This window comes from Asterias amurensis, chromosome 10, assembly GCF_032118995.1.
Source record: "Asterias amurensis chromosome 10, ASM3211899v1".
Taxonomy (NCBI): domain Eukaryota; kingdom Metazoa; phylum Echinodermata; class Asteroidea; order Forcipulatida; family Asteriidae; genus Asterias; species Asterias amurensis.
The window spans coordinates 21,138,798-21,152,786 of record NC_092657.1 but is presented as its reverse complement, the minus strand read 5'-3'; the positions used below and the strand labels follow the sequence as shown (position 1 = coordinate 21,152,786).

The 13,989-nt window shown below is 36.2% G+C and overlaps 2 protein-coding genes and 1 long non-coding RNA gene across 3 annotated transcripts in view; 1 reads left to right on the top strand and 2 right to left on the bottom strand.

Annotated features, from left to right (window-relative positions):
• LOC139942799 (uncharacterized) overlaps window positions 1-13,989 on the bottom strand; it is a 215,735-nt gene that overhangs the window by 132,196 nt on the left and 69,550 nt on the right. The gene's annotated exons all lie outside the window — the stretch shown is intronic.
• The window catches only part of LOC139943402 (histone-lysine N-methyltransferase SUV39H2-like), a gene marked incomplete at its 3' end in the record, with an annotated part of 182,670 nt that overhangs the window by 112,292 nt on the left and 56,389 nt on the right, over window positions 1-13,989 (bottom strand). The gene's annotated exons all lie outside the window — the stretch shown is intronic.
• Window positions 8,817-12,442, top strand: LOC139943167 (uncharacterized). Its single transcript, XR_011786764.1, has 3 exons — window positions 8,817-9,102; window positions 10,279-10,405; window positions 11,027-12,442. It is a non-coding gene; the product is annotated as an uncharacterized lncRNA (long non-coding RNA).

Below are 13,989 nucleotides of genomic sequence, written 5' to 3'. Positions count from 1 at the left end.
CCGTTGAAGAAAAACTTCACCTGGTCCTGTTTTCAAAACCTTTAAACTTCTCCAATTTAAAACGTTGGGAACCGTGGTCGAAAACTAAAGAGTTGCCAATGTTACCAGCCGTCGCGACGGTAGATTTCACCAAACTTTTCCTACCTTCGGATTAATCTTAGGACTTAGGACGAGTTAAGTTCCGAATCCAGAGACGTTAGAACGCATTGAACCCATCCTAAGTTAGGACGGGTTACTCGTCCTAAACTCGAGATAGGATAAATGTTAGCGTTTCGTGAAATCGGCTGCAGGTTCCTTGGTCAGTTTACCTGCTTGTCGACCTTGGTTTGTTATTATTATTATTGGCTTATTAAAAGTCACAGCAAAACGTTGATTTGTATTTGAAGTACAAACATTACAATAACTATGTTAAAAAATATAGACAATTGTTAAAGGCACAAATGCCACAAAAGACCTACGACAAAAACACGGAACACCAAGAAAACAATTATAATTAATATAGGTTACAAAAGAAATACAACAAGGTGTTACCGAGGTGTTATCAAGTCATTTGGGTTTAGAATCCAACACTGACATTTTACATTATATGTCTGGACACTGGAAAACAGTCTAGCCTGGTCAGGGAAAGATTGTGTCTGGCCTTTTAAATAAAAAAAAACCACATTGTAACTCCAACAGCTTTAAGCTACGAGGGAACGCTATACGAGGGAATACTTTCACAAAAAAACTTTCAAATCGCTGATCTCGATTGAAGAACTTCTGTCACATTCGATGTGCACTTGTGCCTTATTTCTAACTTATTTAAAGGAACACGTTGCCTTGGATCGGACGAGTTGGTCTATGCGTTTGAAACCGTTTGTTATGAAATGCATATGGTTAGAAAGATGTTTTAAAAGTAGAATATAATGATCCACACAAGTATCACTCAAAATTGCACGGTTTTCATTTTACGTCGCGAACTAACACGGTCGGCCATTTATGGGAGTCAAAGTTTTGACTCCCATAAACGGCCGACCGTGTTTGTCGAGGAGGTAAAACAAAAACCACGCAATTTCGAGGCATATTTGTGTAGATCATTGTATTATACTTTTACAACATCTTTCTAACCATATCGATTTTATAACAAACGGTTCCAAGACGCTTTTCAAAGACCAACTCGACCGATCCAAGGCAACGTGTTCCTTTAATTAAGATCTGCACGAGCCCTATATTGGATTATTCCTCTGTACACAGATACAACACGAAAGTGTAAGTCCGCCAGGGCTAGATCTGCACCTATTAATAATTGTTGTGTAAGATTTCATTGTATTGGTGTTAATTGTATCGATATAATATTGGTAAAACAAATTTATCTGAGAGACCATTTTTTTTAATAAATAATACATTTTATTTAAATTTGAAAACATGCAAGCTGCGATTGATCAGTAAAATAATTAGAATTTCAAGATTTTTAGTAAAGAATCTCTTACAAAAAAAAAAAAAAAAAAGTCAGAAAGAGAGAAAAAACAAAAAACGAAATAGCCTTGACAAACGTTTTAACTTTTACCACATTGTTGGTAACAAGCTATTTTTAAAAGAATGGTTTCTGATTTAAAGTGTTGTTATTTGATTGTAACTGATCTAAAAAAAAAAGCTCCTAAAGTTATACTAAATCATAATGTTTAAATTAAGTGGTACTTGTCGTTAGTTATTTAATAAATTCAGTGGCTAGGACAATGGGGTGTGGGTTCAAATCCTGATCGCTTGGTATGTATGGTTAGATGAGAGATAGGTCTGGTGATTGTTTGGCCTTTGATAGTGACTTAAGTAAGAACATGGACTGTTTGCTCCCCGGGGAGCTGAATTTGGTTATAGGGAATAAACAAATAGGGCCACAAAGCTAATGGAAATTGATACCCAAAACAAAGTCAAACAGCCAACAATATTGGTTTCATGTAAGAAAAAGCATCAGGCAAGAGTATTATCGCCACTTTCAACAGTTGTTCCATATTTAAGTGTGATTTACAATTTATGTAAATTGTTTGCTGTTCCTTCTAGATGGATTGCAATACGCGTCATTTACCACCATCTTTGATGTAATAACACGAGAGAAGTGCACTTGTCCCTTACAGGTCACAGCAAACTTGTGGTGATCAAAGTTACATCACTGTTAAAAAACCCTGAACTCATTTTGAATAAAAAGGAGGTCATATTGTATTCTCCAAAGCCCAGTTTTAACAAAATTCAAAAATTCATTTTTGGTTTAATCGAACAACAGATGGGGACAAGCAAGACAACATGCTACCAACAAGATATTTACAAGCGTATATCAAAATTTACATTTATTTGTGAAGACGACTACTGGTAAAAGGTAAAGACACATGAAGCTAATGAGCCTCAACTGGTACTTGTTTTATAGTTTGCTATGGTAAACAATGGAGTCCAATTACATCTGGTGACCCGGCAGGTCTTATCAATATCACATACGGTTTGTTCAAGTTTTGAATTATGAAAAAATCGCAATCAAAATATGGAATCAATAACTTTTCTTTATACAAGCTAGTTAGTCAATAGCATTTCAAACATGTTCAACATTTGTTGAGTTATTATTCAATTATTTATCGGTATATGTATTAATGATAATAATGTTGTAGTTGAAATCATTTTTAAATACTATGATTCTCTTTTGTTTAGATTAAACAAAACAAAAAAACAAAACGAAAAAGCAAACGATCTTGAAAATTGACAATCTTGATTCTAATAGATTCTGTTATAAGTAAACAAGTGATGTATTTGAAAAACAAACAAAAAACGAAAAACAATTTGCAAAATGCATACAACATTTTTTCTGAAAATGATGTTCCCAGAGTTCAAGCTTTAAGAATGATTTCTGTTTTTAGAATATCCTTTTTAAGTGTAATTCTGTGTACAGCTCAACAAAAAAATATAAAAATTTTAACTTTTAAATTTAGAACGTGTAAGATTTTAAATCAATGGCAAGTTATGATTAAAGGTTTTTTTTCACTGGCAGGTATAGTTGCAAGAGTTGGTGGTGTGGTGGGTTCGAATCCTGGTCGTCTCAAAAGTCTAATAGGCCAACACATAATGACCAGGGGAGTGGGGCTGTAAAATTTGACCTAAAAAAGATGTTTAGGAATAATGGTACCACTTAACAACTAACAAGTAAGGGTCAAAACTGCTCTTTAACATTCAAAAAGAGGGAATGCTACTTCGTTGCGTTGTTAAAAATATCAAAAACACTTGTCAATGCCACTTTTAAAATTTTACACTATGTGCCTCGATTGTGAGTTGTAGAGTAAAGTAAACTTGTTGGTAGTTACAAATATTATTACACTCTAAAATCTCCCGGGTCAGAATTGATCCGGATTTTGGTCTGGGGGGGGGGGGGAATCCCCGGAATCCCTGTCAACGAGTCCCGGAATCCGAGTCAAAATCTCCGCTTAAACCAATTTTCTGGTCACAATGACACGGATTCCGGGTCACATTGAAACGGATTCCGGGTCACATTTAAACGAATTCCGGATCAAACAGACCCAGAAATGGGTCGAGCCCCCTGGAACCCAAATCCGAGTAATTTCTGACCCGTGAGTTTTTAGAGTATAGACTGTGTAAGTTTCACGATGAAAATGTCACTATTGAGCTTTCGAGTACCTGTGAGTCAAAAGCTATGAGAATTACGCCTGAACACAAGTTCGTAAAAGTTTAATGCTTTGGTCACATCACTGTTGCCATACCATGTTTTGATAATCTCTAAATGAGTTTTGATGGTTCTGAAAAGAAACGTTGGTTTCACTGTTCAATACACAAAATTAAATTGTGGAATTATTTCTCTTTAAAACTTACAACGAATAATTGTTAAAATTAATGGTTGATAAATGTGTTCTTATTACGATAGGCCCTATTCAATGGAGGAACTTTATTATAACAACACGATTAAATTACAAAAACAGTTCCTAATACACGCTGTAGCTGCTTTTCGAGGTTCCATAAATGTCAAATTCTCTCGAAGTCGACATACACAGTCTATCGATATTATTTATGTTTAGTGGTATTGTTTGTACAATATGTAGTGTCTTGTTCAAAATTTAAACTCATATTCTGTCTTGTGCATTGCTGGGGTCTATTACTATTATAAAAACTGTTTGTTAAACCAAACCCATTACTAAAATCTATGAAGAATACGCCTTTGTTAAAATCAAAAGGGGTGTACGAAGTGTCTAAAATGTGAGAAAAAAAAATATCGTACTTAAGGAGAGTAATTAATAAAATAAATTGATGTCAAACAGACCTTCACCATTATTGAGGTTTGCAAATCCACGTATTATACGATAGAGAAATCTTACAAAATAACGTTCAATTGTTTAGCTTCGGTACAAAAATACCATCAGTTAAGAGGGCAAAAAAAAAAACATTTTGGGGGGGGGGGCTTTCGCTGTCATTTTGTTCTAAAAGTTTTTTTAAATGAAAAACTTAATTTTCACTGACTAAACTTATAACTAATAACTGATACTAAAACTTGTTGGTTTAGCACTAACCATTGATAAACCTGCATGCGCGCCCCGGTTGTGTAAAACTAAAGAATTGTGTTAAATCGTCCATCACAAACACAACGTTTAAACCTCAGCAACTTTAAACTAGATTAAGTACCCGATGTTTGTTTTATTCACATGTTATCTTAAAGGAGGGATTAAATAAATTACTTTTAGCTCCACTGGTAAAATGTCGAACTATTGCTTTGTATTGTTGTAGAAAGAGGACATAAATAAAAGATGTAACATCAACTGCTAGTCTTAAAAATAGTACTTATTTCTTGCTGAAAACTGTTTATTGGTAAAAGGACCACACTCACAAGTAAATGTCTGTATCCTACCAACGAACTAATGAACAACATTCACTCTGTAATTCCCTTATTGCAAACTATGATGAATGACTTAATTACACATTTCTTGATTTACAACATTTGGCTGAAAATGAAAATAATTATGGGAACCTTATATTGGTATTCTTGCAGTTTCGACCCAAACAAACATTTACCATTAACCTGACCAAATTACATCGAAGATAAATGATCCTCTCTGTATAAACAACAGTTGTTGACCAAACTGTTGGTATCTAAAAGCTTGAGTTCAAAACTGCACAAATAATTCTACAAAATTTATATTATTAACCAAAATAATAGGCAACGACAAGATATACCGCCATCAATAATTAAAGAAATTGAAGGTAGTTTGGACAGGCACAGTTACACGCTCGATGATATTGTATGACGTCACTCACTAAACCACAATCCAAATCAACACTGGTTCATCTACAATTAATCCATTTAGCCACTTGTATACCGCTCAATACAAATACAAATGTAAAACCGACAGAGGGCGCTACGCAAATGTAACCCAACTAATTTCAAAGCGATCTGGCGTGCTATTCGCAATGCAGAAACAATTGCTATTTTTGAACTGCGTTTTAATTTGAGGTGACGTAAAGCGGAAAGTCTAAACAAAAAATGTTGAATGGAGTTGAAGGCCGTCTGATGAGGATAAATATATTGAAACATTGGGTGCTATGAATAAAAAGGACTAATTACTAACAAGTGCTAGCAAAAAGTAAAAGCATAAACTTCCGAGTAGAAGCACTCAGCAAAAGCATCTTCTGGATTCCGTATGAATAAACTTATTCTTCAACAGGAAAGTATTCACTGAATACTTAGGATTAAATACTTCTGATATCAAGCTGTCTGCCATGGCTGAATGGCTCGAAACAAAATGGTTTCCTTTGAATTACAACTTCCATTCACACACACAGCCCAATCAGCATTTGATTCAGCCATGATATTTTTGTTCTGACAACATTTTGATGAAGACGACTCATCTGGACCCAGAATCAAAATTGTTTTAAGCTTCTGAACTTCATAGTGACCAAAGCACAATTGAACTAAATGTTACTATTCGAAAGGAGAATATCTCTTCTCTACTATATTAAAATAATAAACTTACCATAAATCCAAAAACACTTTAATAGCAAAGCGTTGTAAGTCCTCCATTGTGAATTGGTCACCAACATTCATAAAATTTTTCGTCGTACTCCTGTTAAAAAAATTTTTTAAAAACTTATTATTAATGTGATGCCAATATTAGTCATGACTGAACTTTCAACAGAGCCTGGCCGTAAGAAGTTCATTGTGTAGTTGAATACTGAGGTGGGGGTCAGGGGTTAGTGACCTACCTGGACTCAAGGTCGTGGTTTTTGTAGCTAAGACATCTGTTCAGAAAGAGCAAACTTGACGAGGTAAGGATGAAGGTGATTGCGTACAAACTTGGTAGGAATGACGCAGTTATCAGGGAGATACCAGCAACTTATCCACTCACTGTCACCACAGTCCTAGCGCCAAATCTCTCATTTAGTGGCGTAGCTAGGATGCCCGTTAAAGACACTGGACCTTATTGGTAAAGACCAGTCTTCTCACTTGGTGTATCTCAACATAATTATGTACAAAGTAACAATCCTGTGAAACATTGAGCTCAATCGCTCGTCGAAGTTGCAAGATAATAATGGCAGACAAAAACACCCTTGTCACACGAAGTTGTGTGTGTTTAGATGGTTGATTTCGAGACTCAAAATATAAATCTGAGGTCTCGAAATCAAATTCGTGGAAAATTACTTCGCTCGAAAACTATGTCACTTCATAATGAGCCGTTTCTCACAATGTTTTATACCATCAACCTCTCTCCATTACTCGTCACCAAGTGGAGTTTTATGCTAATGATTATTTTAGGTTTGAAGGGTTAACACATTAAGGTCACAATGTACATTATGACCGTTGCATAACAATACACATTGTGAAACAGGCTTGCATGTGTTGCCAAATACCAGATGTTCTTACAGGCCATCAAATATGCCATAACAAAAGTAACAGGTACTGGGTATAGAAAGAAATAGTTTAAAGCCATTTGACACTTCCGGTAAACAGTATTGTCCAAAGGCCCACACTTCGTGTATCACAACCTAGTTATATGATAACAAACCTGTGAAAATTTAGTCTTATTAGTGATCATTCGTTTTACACGTTCAAAGCACCGTCGCACTTGCCAATGCCCAATCACAAGCTGGATACTGAAGGCTCCACCCTACTCGGACCGTTGTCTTTGTTAAACGCTATACATATTCATGTTATTCAGTAGAGCAGGAGAGCTGGAGGCATGTGTGTAAGCCCCAGGAAAATTATCTTATTGTCTGCTCCTTGTAAAGCATGCAGGTAGCGGACAATCACTCACAAGGCGATGTTAGCATTCATTGCTAAGCAAGCAGGGTGTGTAAAAAACATGCAACAATAGCCTATACAGTATAATACCACTACTTGTGAGCTCAATCCAACATGTGCAAGTCCCTTTGGTTGTGCAGTTGGAGTCTAACAATGTAGGTGTGCTCAACTTGTAAAGAGAAAGTCTGCTGTTCACATTCAAGTAAGATTACGTTCGTCTGTGATGATATTCAGGTCGACTGTTCACATTCAAATAAGATTACGTTCATCTGTAATGATATTCAGGACTGCTGTTCACATTCAAATAAGATTACGTTCATCTGTAATGATATTCAGGACTGCCGTTCACATTCAAAAAAGATTACGTTCATCTGTAATGATATTCAGGACTGCTGTTCACATTCAAATAAGATAACGTTCATATGTAATGATATTCAGGACTGCTGTTCACATTCAAATAAGATTACGTTCATCTGTAATGATATTCAGGACTGCTGTTCACATTCAAATAAGATTACGTTCATCTGTAATGATATTCAGGACTGCTGTTCACATTCAAATAAGATTAGTTGGTCACTTACAAAATTATATTCCTTTTTTCTTCTCTTTTTAAACCCTACTTTGTGTGATCACTACTGGATTTTGGAGATTCAATCCAACATCTGAGTGATAGTGATATGAATATGGTGTTTTTGTGTTTGCACATAATAACAGTAAGTAAAGGACGCTGGAGTATTAGCCCTATATAGGACTCTTTCTCTGTACACAGGAACAGAGTCCTAACTATTGAGGCCCGTTTCTGGGGCGGAAAAATTTCACAGCTTCATAACTTAAATCTTACCTGCAAGAAAGCACCAATTTCAACAGATTCACATTCCATGGCAGCATATGTTTGTTCTGCGGTGGGTTTTGATCGTAAGTTATTCTTCACAAATCCGTCAATTTCATGAAATAATGCAGCTCCCAACGTTAAGGAATTCCCATTTTTGTTCGTACTCCTCTCACAGTCTGCCGTGTGTAGGCAAGACACACGACGCACAAATTTTGAATTGTGTTGTATGTTAAAGTTGTGCAGTCAAGATACGGTGACCGAGAACTCATGCGTCTAAGCTTGCGTCATGCGTCTTGCACGCGAATGTATACGCGTACGCAAGACAACAGCATCACTGTGAGAAAACGATCGAAACGGGAATTTTTTAACGTTGTAGCTGCATTATTTCACGAAAATGACAGATTTGTGAGGAATATATGAGGACCAAAAACCACCGCAGAAAAATGTATGCCGCCATAGAATGTGAATCTGTTGAAACTAGTGGTTTCTTGCAGGTAATATTTGAGTTATGAAGCTGTGCAAATTTTCCGCCCCAGAAATGTACCCTGATGTCCAGGACGTCACTGTAGTACAAAACGAAAGTGTAAAGGCCGGTTTATAGTCGGTCGCGCGACGGTCGCGCGATGGAAATCTTGACGCGCGATCCTAAAAAACACAGTTTATAGTCATCGTCGAGACCTCCGCGATGCTTAGCGATGCGTCGCTGAAAGGCGCTAGCGACGTCGCTACAGAGTTCAACTAATTGAACTTTGACACGATCGCTGACCTCACTTTTCATCCGTGAACCAATAGAATCGTTGGATTACCGAGAAACGATGAATATGCAAATTTATCAAGAGGCCGCTTACAAATAAAACAAAAAGGACGACCGTAACTTTGTTCGCTGAGCGGTGTCCTAAAAAGTTAGTTTTTTCTTGTTTACGTTCGATTTTTGGAGCTGGTAAATGTTACGAACATTTCGACAGGAAGGAAACTGCATAGGCAATCATTACAGTAACATTGCAGTCAATGTGTGAGTATTTTAAACAGTAAAATTAACGAAAAAACGTCTACCGAGTGGGGCAGTTTTTTTGTGTATGCGTAGCCGTATGCACAAAGAATACAGATCACACTAAAAACAAAATACCTTGAATCCTTGATACAAACACACACGTACCCCCCCCCCCTACTACTATTCAAATGTATTGTAATACATTGTTTTTCATCGAACAAAACTGGGTGTTACTGTATGTCATACGACAGCTGCATGCTGCATGTTCTTGTTTTACCCTTCTTAGCTTAATTAAACTTTCTTGGGTCGAGTTGATTTGACTGATCTCACGACTCATCACTTGACATTACTTTAACTTAGCAACAGCAGTACAACTTAGTTTTTTGATAATAAACACGAGTAGCTTGTTTTTTAACATAGGAGAAACAGTCATGTAATCCAAATTTACAATTGAACACACAGACGGTCGGACGGTATTTTGAAACATTTATATATATATATGTGACCCTCTCAAATACTATGAGTCGTAAAGGATAGAGAGGCTAACGGCAAGTTGTTATCTTTACAATCGGTGCACCATTTTATTTCCTGTAGAAGTGTAAGCAGACGAAGACAAATACATATGCTGCAAAATGTTATGTTACACAACAAAAATTGTTCCGTTCCAACCCAAGTCAAAACAACTCTTGGTGCTTTACTGCTTAGTAGTAGTAGTATTTTGGTAAACAGGTAAATGTTTATTTAAAATGCTACATTCATTTGATATACTGATTTTTCGGTCCATTGGTCTACTTAGGGTAGTACCCAGTTTGATTGTATGAAGTAATTTTACTAATTTAATTCCTGACCGCAACTCCCCCGAATAACTTTCGTCTGACTCTTGAACTGTTTTCTTCTTGTTGCCCATACCAAGACTAGAGCCCTTTTTGGAGTGAAATTTCACATTATAATAATTATTTTTTCTCAGTTTAGTGAGGAACAACTAGTGTTTTTAAAAAGTTAAAAGGTCCCCAACAGTGGAACAAAAAACAGTGGGCTGTTTTTATAAATTGTATACTGAATATGACTTGGATTTGATCATGTTTACCGATTCTAGTTCGTTTGCAGATTGTTAGGTATTATGGATACTTGTATTTTTCAAATTAATATAAAGCTAAATTTTACATGTTCAATTGTTAACTTTTGTATTTTGAACAGCATATAGTGGCAAATGCTATGGGAGATTGATGTACACATCCCTTTGTGAAAAGGAGCAGGCCATCAGAGGTTCAGGGAAAACCAACAAGTATTGAGTTGCCAACTGATCAGCATCATATAGAAACAGGTATGATGGTTACATCCAGGGACAATGGCATTGCTTGATGTATTCTGGACACACAATTAGTAGAATGTGCATAAAACAATTCCAACTCATACAATAATTGATTGTGTCGGTTTTCAGGGCTCGAAATCATTACTGGACCACAGGCCAAGTCCAGTGGTTATAGCGTTGGGCCAGTAAACTTACGACCGTACAAGTCCAGTGGTATTGTGTTTTTTAATTTGAATAGTAACACCTCATTGCATTTGAGTACACATATCTATTGAATGCCAATATATCTTCTTTTAGTGCCTGTTCCAACAGCAGTTTCAATGTAGTGTGTAGAAAGTGTTCTCCTCATATCGATCCCAGTCTTGTCAAATTCTCTGGTCCAGTAAAAGTCTTGTGATTTTTTCCCACAAATTGAGCCCTGGTTGTATTTTAAACCATGTAAACAAACTGTTGGAAAACTCTTCATGAAGATAGGGCTATGTAACATAATGAATTTGTTTTTTTGCAAGTTTGCAGATGAAGTTTGTATTTTGTACAAGTCCCAATCTTAGGTCAAATTGAAAAAGAGTATTATGTTAACAATTGAAGGATTTTGTTACAATGTTTTTGTTTGTTTTTGTCTCCCTGTATTAGAACAGTGGGCATACTTTCTACACAAAACAAAACTTCAAGTTTGCCAGCCACACTTGCAGCATCTGTGATGAAAACAAATGGACACAAGAAGGACATCCTTTGACACAGACATCTGATACATCAATGATAATAATGTTGAAGGAAAGCTGCGATGAAATCCTAAACTTTAAAACTTTACTTTAACAATGATAGCCCATCAATTTAAATTTCCTTTTGCAATGTGTTTACTACAAACATTTTACAGCTACTCAAGTCATTTTTGATGATTTAAGCATTTGCTTTTCTAAAAAAAAAACATTATTTAAAATATAATCCGTAAAAATTGATTAATTTGCCGCTGCATTAGTTATGCAAAATTATAGCTTAATGATCGTTGTCCTCTTCTGTACATAGTGTGACCCCTCTGACTGTATTCAAGATTGACACGGCTGTTCAGTTGTTAGTTTTCCCGTATTTTATTTACACTCATGAATCTGTTGACGAAGATAAATACGGTGTGATGAGATCTTCGTCTAAGGATCTTATGAACTTTTACAATACTAATTATTAATATTAAATTAACACTAATAAACAAACAAACAGTTCTCCCTGCGGTTCACGCCATAATTCTAGGCGTCGTCCGCCATCTTGGAAATCAAAGGAAAATATAAACTAACAGTAAGCTGGATCCAAACACTAAAGGGACTGACTTGTCCAGATGTAATTTACAAAACGAATACATAACTTGTCTTAAGGCATGAACATGACCTAAGGGTAACTCTCGTTTGACTCCGTTATACATGGCAAACGAGTCAATAAATCAAAGATTTAAACAGTAAATATATACAACTTAGACTCTGACGGTAAACGGAACATAGTGAATGATTTAGTTAAACAATATTAACGCAAAAGGTAAGCATTAAACAATATAAAAACATAATTACCTGTTGACAAAGATAAATACGGTGTGATGAGATCGTCGTCTAAGGATCTTATGAACTAACAGCCCGCGAAAATGAAATCGCTGGAGGGCGCTATATGGAGGTATTACGTAAGAGGGTGAAGTTAAATAAAAAATAGACTGTGGGCATATGTAATAGTTCATGACCGTCACACAATGTATTTACTACAAACATTTTACAGCTACTCAAGTCATTTTTGATGATTTAAGCATTTGCTTTTCTAAAAAAAAAAACATTATTTAAAATATAATCTGTAAAAATTGATTAAATTGCCGCTGCATTAATTATGCAAAATTATAGCTTAATGTTCGTTGTCCTCTTCTGTACATACTGATCACTCTCGTGCTTGCTATGTTTAATAAGTAAATTGTACCTTTAATTTCATTATAAGTTGATTTGTTTAATAAGTAAATTGTACCTTTAATTTCATTATAAGTTGATTTGAAATAAATAAATGAACAAGTCAAAAAACAGTAGTCTGTTTCTTTTTTCTTGTTGAGTTCACAAAGTTCAATAGTTAAATTGTGGACACTTTGATGATTTGTGTGGCTTGTATCTTTTTCATACCAATATTGACACAAAGTGATTCGGAAGCAGTGGTATGGCTATGACTTTTCATGGGGAGGGCTAGGGGTTAGTAGTTATAACATGTGGACAGGGGTTGCTTTGTTAGTCGGGAAGGAGTATGCTGTGCGGAGGGGGTGCTTATGGCATTTTGTGGCTGCGTGTGCATTTTCCCTTTTTTCAGGGGGGGGTATTTTATTTGTTTGGGGTAACCACTCCCCCCTCCCTGCTGACTGCACCGCTGATTCGAGGTGTGGGAATTGTATTTGTAAAACCGAACAATTTAATGCATGTCATGTTTGAACAGAACAGCAATGGTTGAGAAAACATAACGGAATTGTTGCTATACATTATATAACGCTTCACATCGATGTTCCCTCAGAGAAAAGAAACCCAAACATGTTTTTCAAATAATACTATGCTGTTTTCAGAATACTAAGTAAACACTTAATTTCAAAATTCATTGAAACAACTTCCAAAACAACTCTTTGTATGCTCGCAGACTTAATAATTTGATATCTGATCTGGTTAAGTGACATTATTGAGATTTTGTTCACAAACTTAACTTAATGAGTACGTGGCTGCAACGGGTTTTTCAGGTTTTTTTCTTTATTAAATTGGTTGAATGTAAAAACATGGAATACAAAGCGAAAATGATGTGTTTTTGTTTATCCCCGAGTGAGTCCAGTCTAAAGGAAAATTCATATCAAATAAACTAAAATTCTTCGTTTTGGTTGTTCATAAAGTGATAACAATTTGAGAAAGATGGTTTTCTTTTAAACATAATTAATTGGGTATGTGTATACTGTACAAACTGCATCCCATCGCGCGACGACTATAAACTGTGCAAAAAATGCCAGCGTCCAGCGATCCTCAGCGTCCGACGATTTCCATCGCGCGACCGTCGCGCGTTGCAACTTCGCGCACTTCGCGTACGCGCGCTAAAAATTGTATCAATTTTGAGTGCGCGCGTGTAACATGTGCGCGCGTATAAACTGACGCCGAGCTCATGCGCACGTTTTAATGCACAAGGAACAGCTATCGTCCAATCATTTGCCTCATTTGACCCCAGTGAAGGCGCTGAACAGATCATTATTTCAAAGAGTCACTGGTCTCAAAGATCAGTAATATGATTAACGCACGAAAGAGATGGGAACCATCAAAAGCTCAAATATGGCCCCTGAACATGTCTGGAAGTACCGCCGAGAGAAAAGTCACAGAATTTGGAAAATTTTAGCCGTGCACTCAAAATTGATACATTTTCAGCGCGCGTACGCGAAGTGCGCGAAGTTGCAATAGACCTTTTCGCAAATACTGGGGCGCGCGCGTAAAGCTTGGAATTAGGTGCATTGTGGTCTAGCTGATAACAAATTTGATTCATATATATCCCACAATGCACCTCATTCAACAGTCTGCGCTTGCGCATTTGTATTTGCGATAAGGTCTATGAAACTAACA